This window comes from Kogia breviceps, chromosome 14 (assembly GCF_026419965.1).
Source record: "Kogia breviceps isolate mKogBre1 chromosome 14, mKogBre1 haplotype 1, whole genome shotgun sequence".
NCBI lineage: Eukaryota > Metazoa > Chordata > Mammalia > Artiodactyla > Physeteridae > Kogia > Kogia breviceps.
In genome coordinates, this window is record NC_081323.1 from 75,480,851 (window position 1) to 75,496,101 (window position 15,251).

The 15,251-nt window shown below is 46.5% G+C and overlaps 1 protein-coding gene and 1 long non-coding RNA gene across 20 annotated transcripts in view; one reads left to right on the forward strand and one right to left on the reverse strand.

The window, feature by feature from the left end:
* Nucleotides 1–12,929, reverse strand: part of ZNF629 (zinc finger protein 629) — a 31,588-nt gene extending 18,659 nt beyond the window's left edge. For 2 of the 17 annotated variants that reach the window (XM_067013581.1, XM_067013564.1), the window contains exons 1-4: nt 5,685–5,824; nt 4,706–5,208; nt 3,984–4,249; nt 3,190–3,308 (exon numbers count right to left, since the gene is read on the reverse strand). The gene's annotated coding sequence lies outside the window, so the exon portion shown is untranslated. The other 15 variants (XM_067013568.1, XM_067013567.1, XM_067013572.1 and 12 more) reach the window with 14 other exon arrangements.
* Nucleotides 697–15,251, forward strand: part of LOC131741619 (uncharacterized) — a 41,541-nt gene continuing 26,986 nt past the window's right edge. For all 3 annotated transcript variants that reach the window (XR_010836592.1, XR_010836591.1, XR_010836593.1), the window contains exons 1-2: nt 697–912; nt 2,264–2,341. This is a non-coding gene — a long non-coding RNA (uncharacterized lncRNA). The remainder of the gene's footprint in view (nt 913–2,263; nt 2,342–15,251) is intronic.

Consider the following 15,251-nt stretch of genomic DNA (forward strand, 5'->3'; position numbering starts at 1 on the left):
GGTCTGTAAGTAATCTAGCAAGAAGGTCCTCAATCAATAGCAGCCCTTACTATTCTCTACCGTGTTCCTTATTCTTGTGTCACAAAACTGACCATCTACCGACAGACCTTTTTAAAAAGACAGCAGTAATAATAGTAATAATAATGACGTTGGCTAGCATTTATTGAGCACTTATTATGTGTCAAGCACACTTTTAAGTGCTTACATGTATTAATTCATTGAATCCTTACAGCAAGCCTTTGAGCTAGCTTGGTATGTTTGCAGATAAGAAAGCCAAAGGCTCAGAGAGGTGAAATGACCTCAGCCGAGCTGGGATAGAAACCGAGGCAGTTGGGCTTCGCCCTCCTGATCTAGACACCAGAATCATCAAAACGTCCCCCAGAGTGAGCACCAGGCAACTCAGCCCTTCTCAGGGAGCAAGTGTACCAATTCCTCCAGAAGCCGATTTCACTTGCCGGGGCCGAAGGGGTTATTCCCACTGAGAAGCCCTCATCCCGGGTTCCTAGAGAGGCCGCGCTGGGGGCGGGAGGAAAATGCGCTTCCGGCAGTGTCCGGACTCGGGAATCGGGCGGGCTGGCTGCGGGCTGCGGCGCTCGGACCCCGCCTCGGCCTGGGCCTCCCCGCGGGGAGGACGAGCTGGGGCCGGGAGGAGGGGCAGGGCTCCAGAAAAGGGGGCCTGAGCTGGGGAGGGGAGGGCCGGCCCGCGCAGACCAGGGGCCCCCCGGGGTGCGGGGAGTGGAGGGTGGTGCGCCTGAACTTGGCCGCCCCGGAGGCTTGTGGTCTCTCCGCCGCAGGCTGGTCCGGGCAGGCGCGGGGTGGGCGGCCGTTTCTCCTGGAAAGGCCAGCTGCCCGGTCGCCCGCCGGGACCCTCGCCGACCCCTCCCCGAGACCTCGAACGTTCCAGAGCCCGGGGTAAGAATGCGCTCGCTCGTTCCTCCCCGCTCCCAAGTGCGGCCCCATCTGCCTCCTGCTTAACGCCCACGACCGCCCTGAGAAGCCGGCGGCATCACCCCCATTTTGTAGGCGACTGATTTATAAAGTCAATTTATAAACGGGCTTGTCCCAGACCCTCAGGGGGCCAGGAGCGGAGCCAGGACCGCGCCGCGGTGCTCTGGCCCGCGGACTCACTACCGGCTCAGCATTCGGGTTGTGGGTTAGCATCAGGTTAAATTCTTGCAACTCAGCAGGCCTGAAACCAAGCTGGTTGGCCTTTTCTCTTTGCGAGAGAGCTGGTTCATTCTAAGTCGAGTTGGAATTCCCAGTTATCTTTTCTCCTGCCGCCCCGTCTGCTTCCCCCATCTTTTCCTTGCCATCTTGTTTCCCCCCCCCTTTTTTTTTCCCAACCTATCTTTCCAGTCTCACTGCCACCATCTTTCAGCTTTCATTGTTGCAAACCTGCGTTGTTGCAGTAACCTTCAATCCTGACTGCTTCCCCTGTTATTTCATATGCCACACCTGCCCACTTTACTCCAGTTGCCCCCAAACTCTTGCATCAAGCCACTCCCCTGTTCAAACAACCCTTTTAGTCTATTAAACTGAAGTTGTCTATAGGCTCAAGTCAGACCTCTCTAAGCATAGCATTCAAGACCATTTGAAACTTCAGCCTATCTTTCTAACCTGATCTTTGTTCCCTAGATAGAGGTTATAGACTGAAAGCTACAGTTGGAAAATGTGTTTCAGTGGTCGCAGAGTTTCTTTTCAAAATTCAAGTTGGGACTTCCCTGGAGGTACAGTAGTTTAAGACTCCGGGCTTCCAGTGCAGGGGGCACAGGTTCCATCCCTGGCCGGGGAACTAGGATCCCATGTGCCGCATGGCACGGCCAAAGCAGAAATAAAGTTAACAAAATTTGAGTTGATATTTAACGTTGGGAGATTCCATTAAAGAAAAAACCAAGCTTTCGATCCATCAAAAGAGCTGGAAAGAGTCGGCCCAGGTTCTTGCCTCCAACATCTGGTTTGAACCGAGCAGTAGCTGCCCCCTTTTAGATAGGGCTGTGTTTCCCCGTTCACCCTAGTTCCATCCACTCCCGAATCCTCTGTCTCTGAGCCTGAGGTTCTGCTGTTGTGTTTGCATTGATGTTTTTCCTAGAATAGAGAAGTAGGTTTTGGCTCCTGGGTTTCTATCAAAAGGACTCAATGGAAAGTAAACCCAGAGAGACCTTTGTGTAAAGACAACAGAGAGAGTAAGCTCCCAGTATCCTTCATGCGTTTCCTTTTCTTTCTTGGACCCCATTTCCATTTGAATTTTCCACTTGCCCTACAGGAACCCTCACACCCAGTTAGATTGCCTCACAGCCTCTCAGATGAACCGGAGGACCACATCTTTGCAGTATCTTCTCCAGTGAGTAGATTCTATTCAGCAATGTCCTCGGCTTGTTCTCCTATTCTGTGAAACCTTCCCTGACAACCAAACATCCAACCAACCCCATCTGTCTCATCAGCTTTTCTGGAAGTCAGGCACTAGGTTAGATGAATATGACTAAACCACCATTATTTCTCCCTCCCCTGGATTTCTATGGCCGTGCCTGAATCAATGTCTTATACAGCATCTTGCACATGGTAGGCAGTCAATAAATAATTATCAACTGATAAATGGCCCAGTCACACATGTCTTATCCTCCTGGTTGAACTGTAAGATCTTCGAGGATGGGGTCCAAATTGGATCTATCTTTGCACAGCCCTAGCAACCATTACAGTGCCTGGCACATAGCAGACACGTGGTGATGACTAAGGAAATAGATGCCATAAGGAGGTGCCCCAGACAAGCAATAAATACCGAGTTTCAGTCCAGTCCCATGGCTGGAAGCAGCACCCCCTGCTCCCCCAAGCCCCAGAGGAATGGAGAGGCAGCCCCAGAGAAGAGAGAGCAGAGGCTTACTCAGTCCTGAAAGCCAGGAGCACTTCACAGACCCCTCAACCTGGAGGCTGCGCTCAGGATTCAGCTAAAGCTGCATCTAGGACCGAGCTGTATCCATGTGCTCTTGTGAGTGAAACCCAGCCCGGTTCTGATTCTGAATTCCAAGCTCTAGAATAACAACAATGGTTCACATGTACTGAGGCTCCCTCTGAGCCAAGCCCCGTGCTTCACACCCATGGCCTTCCAGCCTCTCCAGGGCCATGGCATCAATACTGTGAGTATCTCCTCTTCACGGAGAGAAGAGCGGAGGCTCTAATGCCTGAGTAACTCACCTAAGGCCACATAGTAACAGGCTGGCCAGGAGCTAAGTCCACGTGGGTTGATTCCAGGGCTTCTGAGTGTAGCACTGTGCTCCTTCCAAACATCTGAGGCTCTATTTAATACCGAAGAACTGCACATTTCAGAATGGTTAAGATGGTAAATTTTATGTTGTGTGTATTTTAACTCAATTTTTTTTCTTTCTTTCTTCTTTTTTTTGGCCACACCATGGCATGTGGGATCTTAGTTCCCCAACCAGGCATTGAACCCGTGCCCCCTGCATTGGAAGTGTGGAGTCTTAACCACTGGACCACTTAGCTCAATTTTTTAAAAGAAAAAAAAAATCTGAGACTGAGGAGGACATTCGGCCAGACCCAGGGACTCAAACAGATAAAAAAATAAAAAGTCCTTCCCTAACAGAGGTTAGATTCTAAGGAAGACAGAAAAACAAAATAAAGTAGGAAGGGGGCTAGGAAGTGTCGAGGTCAGGGAAGTTGTTGCAGTTTTGGAGAGGGAGGCTGGGCAGGGACTTCTCTTAGATGATGAGCTTTCATGTGAAAGACTGACAGGAAGCAGATGTGTAACAACTGCCTGTCTGCTGTTCCCTTCAAGAACTCTAGAAAGAAGACAACCTAGACCAAGGAAAGCGACTCAGGTGCTATCTGCTATCCTTGAAGTATTCCAGGAGGGGGAAAAGAAAACACAAAAAGTGAAGTTGATTCTTTTCCTTCTCAACATTCCCTTTCGTTTCTTCTCATTTTGCACTAAGATCGTTTCTCACTGTTCCACAATCTCCTGCAAGACTCACCTCTATTCTGCCTTGTCTGTCCTTCCTTTCTTTATCCCAGCTCCATCCAGAGTGGCCAAGAAATGAGGTGGCAGAGGAGGGGGTGAGCAGGTGGTCAAGGGAACTAGCATGCTTCCTTCTATTACGTGAAGCCTTGCAGAATGTGAAGGGGTGGCAGGAGCAGGAGGCAGGCAACCCTGGAGGTGACACATTTGGAGATTCAGGAAACATCTGCAGGGCCAGATGGCCCAGATCCCCTAAGAGTGAGAGGAGTAAACACGCAGAACCTAGGGAAGAAGCAAAGGCACATGTTGGTTGGTTTTAGTTTTGCTTTTTGGTATGCCTCTTTTGTTATAACAGCTTAATTGAGGTAGAATTCACATACTGTATACTTCACTTAAAGTGGACAATTCTGTGAATTTTAGTCTAATCACAGAGTTGTGCAACCATCACATCACCATAATTTTAGAACATTTTCATCACTCCCCAAATAAACATCCTATCTATCAGGAGTCACTTCTTGTCGGCCCCCTTCCCAATCTCCCCCCTGCCCTTTCACTCCCACCCCTCCCACCTCCCACCCCCTCCACTCTAGGCAACCACTCACTAATGTAATTCTGTCTCTGTAGATTTGCCTAGGCTGGACATTTTGTATAAATGGCCCACTTTGGTTTTGGTTTTAGTTGGCTTCTCCCCCCCCTTTTTTTTTGGAAGGTGGGTGGGTGACCACTGAAGAGTCTTACAAAGGTGGGTTTGAAACATTAGAAGTTGAGAAGCTCTTCCAAGGAGACAAAGGTGACAGGAAAAGCAGAAGAGGGAAATAACTTGCTTCTGTTTTATTTTTTATTGCTGTTTCTTCTCTGTTAGTCACCCCAAATGTCAGGAGGAGAGGAATCCTAAGTAAATGAAAGTGGGAAGTGCTCCAGATTACATCGTCTGCTTTTATTTCTGTGAACAGTTTTTTTAACGTGTTTTAACACAGTTATGCCTTCTCTTTGCCAACACTGTAAAGTGTAAAGGGACCAATCATGGAGTCCAGACAGGAAACCTGGTTCTTCCCATTATCAGCCTGACTCAGCTCTTCTCAAAGTTTTTTCTTCTGTAAAATGAGGGGGTTAAAGATTATTCCACCTCCTCTCCAGCATCATCTCCTGAGCGGCAGGCAGTCAGCCTTTTCCGTATCTGTTTACAGTCCGTATTTCATTTTTAGGTGCCACCCTAGATTCTTCCTCCATTCCTGGAACTGCTGGGTACAGAAAGTAAGGAGGATGAGAAGATAGCGACGTAAACTGCTTAGAATTTATATAACGGGTCAAATATTTATGAAGAACTTTTATACATGTTACCTGGGCTGTTTCATAGCTAGGAAGGAATACTAGAAGGGACCTTGGGGAACATCTAGTCCAGTCCCTTCACGCCAAGATGAGGAAACAGGCCTAGAAATAGGATATAACTTGTCTAAGGCCAAACAGCAAGTGAGTGCCATAGCGCGTCACTATTCATTTACTCTTGAGGAAGCCGGAGCCCAGAGACTTCCATGAAGAATAGGGCCTGTCAGTCGGGGAAGGCTCCTTGGAGGTCATCTAGAATCCAAAACCTCTTTTAACAGCGGTTTAGAAGAGGTGTTGGCCCCCGCCAGGTTTCTCGGAATTTACTGGACCTGGATCCAGACCTACGGTCTCGCACTATAGCATGAATGAATGTGATCTTAGGGGTTCCTACCGGCAGAGGCATCTCTACTTGCGTCGGGGCGAGGCTCAGGTGTCCTGGCCTTTGAGGTCCCCTTCCCAGGGAGGAGCCTTCAGGATCTCCTCGTAACCCGGCCCGGAGCAGCGGACCGTTTGGGGCGCGGCGCGAGTCCGGGTTGGGGGCGAGGCTCGCAAGCTGCGGACCAATCCCAAGCCAGATCGTAATAAGGGCGGGGTGTACTCGCTCCGCCCATTTTTCCTCAGCTTCCGGAAAGCCGGGCGATGACCTAGGCAACCGCCCTAAAGTAAAACCCCGCCTTGCCAAAATTGCTTCGTCCCGCCCCTCTTGGCACAACCAATCGGAAAGTGAAGTCCTTTACTGGGGCAAGAGAAAAAAAAGGACGGCGATTTTTGATTGGTTGGTTGGATGAGTTGGGTACAATCACTGGCGTGACCCTGGGGCTGGGGAGTGGGACCTCGCCCAGGTTGGAAACCGTGAACCTGGGACAGACACTTCGGAGAAGCTGAGCAGAGAAAGAACTTTGGTGAACTGAAAATTCTGTGTTTCCAATTCGAAGTAGCTCTCCTAGGTGCGGGCGAAAGTAGTGGGAGACCAAAAACCACCCGATATTGTTAGTTATACTTCTCGGTGGTAGTATTGCGAGGAATACAAGCATTTAATGTTTAAATTGAACATTTATTGAGCGCCTGCTGGGTGCCAGACACTGGTCTAGGTGCTTGGGCTTAGTGAGCAAACCTGATTATTGCCTTCTTGGAGGTTGTATTCTAACGAGGGGAGATCATACCTTACGTAGCGTGTTAGAAGATGGGACAAGGCTGTGGGGGAAAAAAAAGGTAGAGCAAGGGGGGACTTCCCTGGCGGTCTAGTGGTTAACACTCCGCGCTGCCAACACAGAGGGTGCGGGTTTGATCCCTGGTCGGGGAACTAAGATCCCACGTGCTGCCCGGCCAAAAAAAAAAAAAAAAAAAAAAAGTGAAAAGGCAACCTACAGAATGGGAGAAAATGTTTGGAACTCATATATCTGAAGGGACTTGGAGTCATAATAAATAATGAATTCTTACAATTTAACAATAAAAAGATGAATAACACCCGCCCCCCCCCAAAAAAAAAGTAGAGCAAGGTAAGATGGAGCAGGTTGCATCATTAACGAGGTGGCCAGGTTGGACACCAGTGCAAAAGTGAGATCTGAACAAAGAACTGAAGGAGGCAAGACAGTTTGCCAGTGGGCTATCTGGGAGAGTATCCAAGGCAAGAGGGAACATCTGACTCGTATTACTGAAAAAACGGCGAGGAGAAAACTGTGGCTGGAGCGTGTGAGTGAAGGGAGAGTGGTGGGAAACGATTGAGGGGACAGGGAGTGCAGATCTTACAGGGTCTTGTGTGCTTGGCTTTTGCTTTGAAATAGGGAGCCATTGCAGGGTTTCTGGCAGAAGAGTGAAATTACTTGACATATTTAAAATAACCCTTCTGGCTGCTGTGTTGGTAATCAATCAAAGGTGCAAGGATGGAAACAAGGAAGTCTGCTAAAAGGTAATTGCAATAATGCATGTTAGGGAATTCCCTGGTGGTCCAGTGGTTAGGACTCCACACTCCTCGGGCTGTCGAGGGCCCAGGTTCATCCCTGGTCGGGGAAATAAGATCCCGCGAGCTGAGCGGCATGGCCAAAAAGAAAATAAGGGACTTCCCTGGTGGTCCAGTGTTTAAGACTCCGTGCTCCTAATGCAGGGGGCTAGGTTCCATCCCTGGTCAGGGAACTAGATCCTGCATGCCGCAACTAAAGATCCTGCATGCTGCAGCTAAGACCCTGTGCAGCCAAATAAATAAATAGATAAATACATAGATAGACATTAAAATAAAAGCAGCTTGGTAAAAGAAAAAAGCATGCTAGTGTATAAGAGATGAGGGTAGTTTGGACCAGGGTGGTGGTGGTGCAAGTGGTCAGATTCTGGGTATATTTTGAAGGTAGAGCCCAAAAGGTTTCCCCCAAAATTGGAAATGGGATATGAAATAAAGACAGGAATTAAGAATCACTCTAAGGATTGTGGCCTGAACAACGGAAGGAATCGCCATCAATTGACATAGAAAAGGCCGGGGGTGGACCAGACTTGGGGTCTTGGGAAAATCAATATTTACAGGTGGAGTTTTTCAATCAGAGAAACACAGGGGTGACCAGAGCACATAACAGGGTTCAGTTAACTTAGTTGAGAGTCAAGAAAGCTTCCTCTCACCTATGTAAGCTACCCCAGTGATTCTCTAATTAATGATGAGGTCATATCAGAATCACTTGGGAAATCTTTTCAATCTAAACCATGGAGGCAATCTTTATTCCCCCAAATCTTGATTATGGTGAGGGGCGAGGGAAGGAGTGGTGCGAGAAGTGGTGTGTGCAGTCAGTCCAGCAAGGAAGACCGAGGCTGATGAAACGGAGGGAGGGAAGGGTATCTACGCTCTAGTAAAGGGCTCATCTTGTGGAACAACTATTTCCTTCCCCCAAGTTGAAATTTAGCCATCAGGTGACAGGACCAGAGCGAAGCATCCTGTCCAGCCTCTAGAACTTTATTATTTTATTTGTAAAAATGATACAACAATGACGTTAATGGGAGACTTCTGGTTAAATATGGTGGTCTGTAAGCACTTTATCTCTGACTTTTCTTAAAACTCCTTTAAAATGAAAGTAAAGACCTTTTCAACAGGTTGAAGTACACAAGACAAAGAGAACTAGAGAGGAAATGAGAGAAGATAAGAGATAAATAATATATTTTGAAGCTTGAAAGCATACAACGCTTTCTGGTAAATATGGCAGGCTATTCAGAGCAATCTATTCACTGAAAACAATAAAAATGTGGAATAATAATAATAATAAATTTTCTTTAAAGTACTGAAGAACAAAGAAGGAATTATCAGACTAAAATTTAGCTGAAAGTGTGAACCCACAGAGGAACTTGAACACAAACTGCTTTTACCCTGAAAGCATTTGCCAAACTAGATGAACTTTAGCAGGCTTCACAGAACAGAAATTCAAGCCCTGCGTCTGCCTAGTGCTTATGGAGAGACACCCCCTGCCATGATCGAACAGGAGTAAACCAGGAGCTGGGAGAAGAAACTACTTCTGAGAAGTTGTGATGACAAGCCAGCCCTGGGGTGGATATGTAGCTCCAAATCACCTCACTTGTGTGGTCAAAAGCAAAAACATCAAGCTATAAATTTAAATTGGCTGTCGATTGCCTGTGTTTGGGCACTGGCAGAAGCAAATACAAATTCCCCCAAATAAGTTTTCAAGGAGAATATACTGATAGAAATATCCAGGGATACAGAGAAATAACCAAAAGAAGAAACCAACCTGCAAACATTTCCTATATTGGCATTATCACACCCAAATTATAAAATACCTCTGATTATTATGTTTAAAGAAATAAAACATAGACTTAAAATATCTGCCAAGGAGCAGGAAATAATAACGCCACCAAATGACCAAGCAGACTTGAAAAGAATCAAATAGAACTTTTAAAAGTTAAAAGTACAATAACTGAAATTTAAAACTCTTAACCACTTCCCTGGTGGCGCAGTGGTTAAGAATCCACCTGCCAATTCAGGGGACACGGGTTTGAGCCCTGGTCCGGGAAGATCCCACAGGGTGTGGAGCAACTAAGCCCATGCGCCACAACTACTGAGCCTGCGCTCTAGAGCCCGCGAGCCACAACTACTGAGCCCTTGCGCCACAACTACTGAAGCCTGTGCACCTAGAGCCCGTGTGCCGCAAGTACTGAACCCACGTGCCGCAAGTACTGAAGCCCGTTCCTAGAGCTCATGCTCCGCAACAAGAAAGCCACGATAGTGAGAGGCCCACGCACTGCAATGAAGAGTGGCCCCCACTTGCTGCAACTAGAGAAAGCCCACGCACAGCAATGAAGACCCAACACAGCCAAAAATAAATAAAAATATATAAGTAAATAAATACCCTGTTTTTTAAAAATTAATATATAATGTCCTTATTTGTCTCTTATTACCTTTTCTTGATTTAAAGTCTATGTTTTCTGATAATAATACAACCAATCCAGCGCTGTTTTGGTTACTACTTGCATGGAATATCTTTTTTTCCATTCTTTTACTTTCATCTAAAGTGAGTCCTTATTTCTAAAGGACTCTTTGTGTCCTTATATCTAAAATGAGTCTCTGTAGAGAGCATATAGATGGATCCTTGGGGGGGGTTGTTTTGTTTTTGTTTAATCCAAGCTAATGATCTGTATTTATTTATAAATTTATTTATTTATTTATTTATCTTTGGCTGCGTTGGGTCTTCATTGCTGAGCACAGGCTTTCTCTAGTTGCCGTGAGCAGGGGCTACTCTTGATTGCAGTGCTCCAGCTTCTCATTGCGGTGGCTTCTCTTGTTGTGGAGCACGGGCTCTTGGCGCGCAGGCTTCAGTAGTTGCGGCACGTGGGCTCAGTAGTTGTGGCTCACGGGCACTAGAGCGCAGGCTCAGTAGTTGTGGTGCACAGGCTTAGTTGCTCCGCGGCATGTGGGATCTTCCCGGACCAGGGCTCGAACCCGTGCCCCCTGCATTGGCAGGCGGATTCCACTGCGCCACCAGGGAAGTCCTGATCTGTGTTTTAATAGAAGGGTTTACATTTAGTGTGATTGCTGGTAAAGAATTTACTTCTGTTATTTAGCTATTTGTTTTATGTGTGTCATATATTTTTTGTTCCTTGATTCTTCCAGAGTCAGACTGGAACTTACACCATCAGCTCTCCTGGGTCTGGACTCCTCAGCCTCCATAACTGCATGAACCAATTCCATATAAGAAATCTCTTTATATATATATCTCTATCCTACTGGTTCAGTTTCTCTGGAGAACCCTGCCTAACACCTCATTTTAACCCTTTTGAAGTGCACAATTCATTAGCATGAAATATATTCACAATCTTTTGCAACCATCACCACTATCCATTTTGAAACTTCTTTTTTTTTTTTTTTTTTTTTTTTTTGTTTGTTTGTTTGTTTGTTTGTTTGTTTTTTGCGGTACACGGGCCTCTCACTGTTGTGGCCTCTTCCATTGCGGAGCACAGGCTCCGGATGCGCAGGCTCAGCGGCCGTGGCTCACGGGCCCAGCCGCTCCGCGGCATGTGGGATCTTCCCGGACCGGGGCACGAACCCGTGCGCCCTGCATCGGCAGGCGGACTCTCAACCACTGTGCCACCGGGGAAGCCCCTGAAACTTCTTTTTTATCACCCCAAACAGAAATTCTGTCCTCATTAAACAATAACTCCCTATGCCCCTTCCCACTATCCCCTGGTAACCTTTATTTTACTTTTTACCTCTATGAATTTGTCTATTCTAGGTACTTCATATAAATGGAATCATAACAAATATTTGTCCTTTTGTGTCTCACTTACTTCATTAGCCTAATGTTTTCAAGGTTCATTCATGTTGTAGCATGTATCAGAATTTCCTTCCTTTTTAAGGCTGAATAATATTCCATTGTATGTATATACAACATTTTGTTTATTCATTCATCTGTTGATGGACATTTGAGTTGTTTTCATCTTTTGGTTTGTTACTAGTGCTGCTGTGAACATGGGTATACAAGTAAGCCATGCCTTTTTAACTTCATTCTTCACCAAAAGAACTGTGTGGTGGGCATCTAGTTTTTGTTTTTGTTTTTGTTTTTTATCCAGCACCCTTCCTTCCTTCTGGTCACAGCCCCTCTTTCACTAGGAATAGAAGAGATTCATGGGGACTAGATGATTCCTTATCCCCAATTGTGGCCATTTGGTACCATGCTGGACAAACCAGGGCCAGAGCTGAGGAAAGTGAGGTGGAGATGCTCTTTGCAGCCTCATTTCCAGCTATTTGGAAATACAACTCTCAGGGAATAAAGCAGACATGAGTAAAAGCATAAGTAAAGTTGGAGAAAGGGGAATTTCCTGGTGGTCCAGTGGTTAGGGCTCCACACTATCACTGCTAAGGGCACGGGTTCAATCCCTGGTCAGGGAACTAAGATCCCGCAGGCCACGTGGTGTGGCCAAAAAGAAAAAATATGTTGGGGAGAGAATGTCCTGATTCCAGATGCTTCTATGGCCCAGGTGTACTCATTTTCTCCTTGTGATTACTTAAGATATCCCAGCATCCTTCTAACCACTCCCCGCTTTTGTCTAAGCTAGTACCTTTGGGGTTTATGTCCCTTGCAACCAAAGGGACAAAAACTGACTACTATGTTCTCTCCACATCTGAATTCCTCCTGTTAGGAGGGAGTGAAGCAGTTTATCTTAGGTCAGATTCTCCCGGAAGCTTAACCTGGGCCAAGGATTAAAGTACAAGTGATGGGGGCTTCCCTGGTGGCGCAGTGGTTGAGAATCTGCTTGCCAATGCAGGGAACATGGGTTCAATCCCTGGTCCGGGACGATCCCACATGCAGTGGAGCAACTAGGCCAGTGCACCACAATTACTGAGCCTGCGCTCTAGAGCCCGCGAGCCACAGCTACTGAGCCCACGTGCCACAAGTACTGAAGCCCACATGCCTCGAGCCCGTGCTGCGCAACAAGAGAAGCCACCACAATGAGAAGCCTGCTCACCGCAACAAAGAGTAGCCCCTGCTCGATGCAACTAAAGGAAGTCTGCGTGCAGCAACGAAGACCCAACGCAGCCGACATAAGTAAATAAATAAAGTACAAGTGATGTATTAAGGAAGTGTTCCCAGGAAAAACCAGTAAGGGAGTGAAGTAGGCAGGTTAGCAAGTGTGTTAGCAGGTCTGGGATATAAATAACACCTTAGAGTTTGTCCTACTTCAGGCCAAGGAGCTGGGCTTTTGTACTTCACACCAGTCTTTGGCTGTAAGCCCCCTTGGGGGAGGGAGGGCATGGTGACATGCAAGTTCCCATGGGGAAAGTGGCTCCAGCATTGAGGGCAAGCATCTGAAGGTTGCAGGTGGAAGCTATTGACAGGAATCCTACAGCGTTCTGGCTCACAGCACTGGTGGAAGGGATGTGAGGCTCTGAGAGCTGGACAGTAGTGTTCAATACAATATCCAGGGAAGGCTGGGTCCTCCCCTTCTTCTCTCGTCCTACCTGCCCTCCCCACCCCCACATTAGTGGCAGCAGGCCACTGACACTCACCCAGTGATCCCACCATGGAAGCCAAAGTGTGTCACTGCATTTGCATGCTGGGAAGTTGTCAGCTATTTTTTTTCTTCCTGTTTTCCACAATGCCTCCTGGCCGCATGGCGCAGCTTGCAGGCTCTTAGTTTCCCCGACCAGGGATTGAATACTCGCCCCTTGGCAGTGAAAGCGCCGAGTCATAACCACTGTACCGCCAGGCAATTCCCCACAATGTCTTCTAAAGTTCTGCATGAAGAAGCATTCTGTTTACCAAATGTTTACTGGATGGAGAAAAAGAAAGAGGTTCCTAGAGACCTCTTCTCCACAACAGAGGCCTCGAATGCCAGGAATGGTCAGCCAGGCAACATAACAGTAATTGTTAACAGTGAACTCTGGCTTTATTGAGCACTTACCTTGTGCCAAGCAGCATTCTAAATGCTTTCTATTCATCATCTCATTTAATCCAACAATTATACAAGGGACAAGGGAAATACCTTTTTTTTTTTTTTAAATTGCAGGGCCAAGCAAAGAGAAGAGGCAGCTTGTGCTTAAAAAACCCAAACTTGGAAATACCATTATTAGCTCCATTTTGCAGATAAGGAATCTAAGCTGAGAGATGGTGGAGCTGGGGTGTGAATCCAGGCTGTCTTGACTCCAAAATGTGAGCTCTTAACCTCACTCTCTGAAAGGTACACTTCCACATTGTAAATCAACTATACTTCAATAAAAAGTAAGATAAAATTTTTTTAAAAAAAGGTATACTTCACAGTGAAGGGGTTAATTTCTTATGTGTTAAATAACAACAAAGATCCATGCAATCAAATATTTCATAATACAAGAAGAAACATGAGAAACAGTTTTATTGGAAATATTCTAACACGTTTTCCAAACAAATAATCAAAAAATAAATAACAACATAAAAGATACGAACATATAAATTTTTGACCCTGAAAACAGTGTACCTTTGTTTCAAGTTTCATGGACAGTGATAAAATTCAATAAATATTAAGCTACAGAGAATACTTTGATAAATTTTGAAAAGAGGGAATTCTAAAGTCAGTCTCGGATCAAAATGCAGTAGAACTAACAATAACATAAAACACACCACTCAGAAATTGAAAAACATAAATAACATCTCAAATTACCCTTAGGACAAGAAGGAAATCAAGGATAAAAAGCAACCTATTTAGAAAATAATCATTTTTAAAAAAGGACACAGTCAAAGCTATCTGCAGAGGCATAATTAATAGCATTAAATGCTTTTAGTGTCAAAAAGAGAAAAATAAAACAAATGAATTAAGCATGCAAGTTGAGATTTTGGAAAAGAGTATAAAACACTCCCCCACCCCCAAAATGGGCAAGGAAATATTTGAAATAGAAAACAGAAAAAAATGAATGCCCAGAAGCCTAAGAGTAGGAGAGATGTACCTTCCGACCTGTGGACAGAGAAGTATGTTGCTGTGCTCCACGTAAACTTGGTCCTGTGACGTGTGTCCTCAGGCCTGCCCCGCTTCTCGCTGTCCCACCCTGCCTGATACACTCATCTGCTCCCAAGGCCTCAGCTCCCTTCAGCCCCTTTCTCTGCGTCAGCACCGCTTCTGCTATGCGCTGTGCCTCTACGGCAGCATCTACCCGTGCCCTACGATAAATTCTCTCCACTTGCGACTCCCTTTCTAGCAGACGTGAGGTCTTCAGAACAGGAACCATGTCCTCCTCATCGCTGTCGTAGCCTCAGGGCCTGGGATGTGGTGGGTCTTGCTGAATGGAAGAATGAGCGGGTGGGCTCAAGCACTGATTCCTGAGTTGCATTTGGTCCCAAGTTGCTTCTGTCCCCACTGCTCAGCCCCAAGCCCCAAGGCAATGTCACGAGGCCTTGTAGGAATTATTCCAACAGTCAGAGAACTGACAATGGAGGATCTGCCTAACAGGATATCTATGCAACCAATAACGACTGTGCTGACAATGTCAATAAAATATGAGGACTCAGGACTTTGATTTTTAAAAATTTTCTCTTTTCCACTGAATAATCCTCTACCCTCAAGGCCTGATTCAAATGCCACCTTCTCAGGCCACCTTTCCTGATTTCTCCAACTAGAAACAATCTTGCCTTTCCTGGGCTTCCAGAGCATCTGCCCCTCCCTCTGGCTTCTTAAAATGTCTGCTTTGGGTTGTTTGTGTCTCCATCCAAACAGGTGCCCACACCCTTTGGGCAGAACTGCAGGTCCCTTGCACAGCACCACCCCTGCTAAGGAGAGGATGCACTGAGATGTTCTTCCAGACACGACCCACCTCCTCCTGCATGTGTGGGTGTGGGGAGGGGACGACATACAGGTTTAAATGGGCAGTTGCCCGGGGGACAGAGACCACGCTGAACTCAAAGCAGGCCGGGGCAGAGGATCACGGTCCCTAAACAGACTCTCACAAACCTCAGAGACCACCCCCTGCACACCTACACTTTGCCTGGCTCAAAAGGTTCAAACCCCC